This window comes from Haplochromis burtoni, unplaced genomic scaffold (genome assembly GCF_018398535.1).
Source record: "Haplochromis burtoni strain Fernald_Lab_line unplaced genomic scaffold, NCSU_Asbu1 Contig_3314, whole genome shotgun sequence".
NCBI classification, from domain to species: Eukaryota; Metazoa; Chordata; class Actinopteri; order Cichliformes; family Cichlidae; genus Haplochromis; species Haplochromis burtoni.
Window position 1 is genome coordinate 1 of NW_024585675.1, and position 1,829 is coordinate 1,829.

The 1,829-nt window shown below is 44.2% G+C and overlaps 1 pseudogene; it reads right to left on the bottom strand.

Moving 5' to 3' along the window:
• Positions 1-205: 205 nt before the first annotated feature.
• LOC121813894 lies at positions 206-1,513 on the bottom strand (annotated as a pseudogene).
• Positions 1,514-1,829: the final 316 nt, after the last annotated feature.

Consider the following 1,829-nt stretch of genomic DNA (forward strand, 5'->3'; position numbering starts at 1 on the left):
AAAAAAAAAAAAAAGAACAACGTCCAGTCAGACTCTCTCTACTCAGGACCTGCTGCCATCCAGTGAATCTGTCTGGATGATCAGAAATAAGACTGTTGTTGATTCACTACTGTTGCTTTTCTGTTCCCCTCTGATAATAACAGATATTTGTTTGCTGTGTTTGGATCCAGTGTGATTTCACGTGAATATTTTAAGAATCCAGCTCTGGTCTTTGGCTCTGGTTGTGACAGTAAAACATCCACTTCAGTGACTGTCAGTGAGATGTTTGTCCATTCCTCTCTCAGAATGTCCTGTAGTTTATCTCTGACCTCTGACACAGCTGCTGTCACATCCTCAAAGTAGCTCAGAGGACGGATATTGATGCTGGATGAGTCTGTAGACTCACTGAGTGCTGACAGTGAGGGGTAGTTGTGTAGAAACTGGATGTGATCCTCTGTGTGTGAGAGCTGCTTCAGCTCAGCATCTTTCCTCTTCAGCTCAGTGATCTCCTGCTCCAGCTTCTCCTCAAGCTCTTTGACTCGACTCACTTCAGTTTCCTGCTGGGATCTGATCTGCTGCTTCACATCAGAGCTTCTTTTCTGGATGAGATGGATCAGCTCAGTGAAGATCTTCTCACTGTGCTCCACTGTTTGATCAGCAGACTGATTGATGGCCTCCACCTCCTGTTGAAGCAGCTTCACATCTTTCTCTCTGTCCTGGATTCTCTGCTGGATGTTTTGTCGACTCACCTCCAGCTCTCTCTGCCTCTCAGTCCTTTCTGCTGCAGCTGAGACTGTGTCGTGGCCTTTATGTTCATCCACAGAGCAGAGATAACAGATACTCTGCTGATCAGTACGGCAGAACATCTTCATCACCTCATCATGACGAGAGCAGATGTTCTCCTGGAGCTTCTTGGAGGGCTCCACCAGCTTGTGTTTCTTGAATGTAGGTGAATCATAATGAGGCTGAAGGTGTTTCTCACAGTAAGATGCCAGACAGACTAAACAGGACTTGAAGGCTTTCATTTTTCTTCCAGTGCAGACATCACAGGCCACATCTTCAGGTCCAGCATAGCAGTGATCAGCAGGAGCAGCTTGGAGTCCAGTCTTCTTCAGCTCCTCCACTAAATCTGCTAACATGGTGTTTTTCTCCAGGACAGGCCTCGCTGTGAAAGTCCTCCGGCACTGAGGGCAGCTGTAGATTTTCTTCTTTTCCTCTTCATCCCAGAAGCTTTTAATACAGTTCATGCAGTAGCTGTGTCCACAGGGAATAGTCACCGGATCCTTCAGTAGATCCAAACAGACTGAACAGCAGAATTTTGTTTGATCCATTTGATTCATGTGCTGTGCCGTTTCACCGTCTCTCAGTGACTGTCAGACAGTTTCACTTCCTCTGAACAGAAACAACCTCTGTGCTCTGAAGGGAAACAGATCTCTGCTCTTGTTCACCTCCTACAGGAAATGAGGCTCACCAGCAACTGCATTTACACCATGTTGTTTAGACCCATCCTGATACAGACACATCTGTGAAGGGAGGCACTAAAGAAATATCCTGGCAGTGACAAGAGCGAGGGTGTGGTCTGTTTATTACAACGTATTAGACCCTCCTTAAGATAAAACTACTTATTTTGAGGTTAAAGTTCACATTTTTTTCTTCCAGGAAATAGTTGAAATATGGAGATTACAGTTGTTGGTTCAAGATAAACTACCACAGCTTCTGTACCCTCAACAAAATGCTTTGTATAGATGAGTTAATGAAAGCGTACTTCACGATCTATTTTAGTTAGAAGAAAATCATTTTTCTTTCGCCAGATGAACATGTGAAGAGTTTAAAATAGCTTCTTTTAAAAT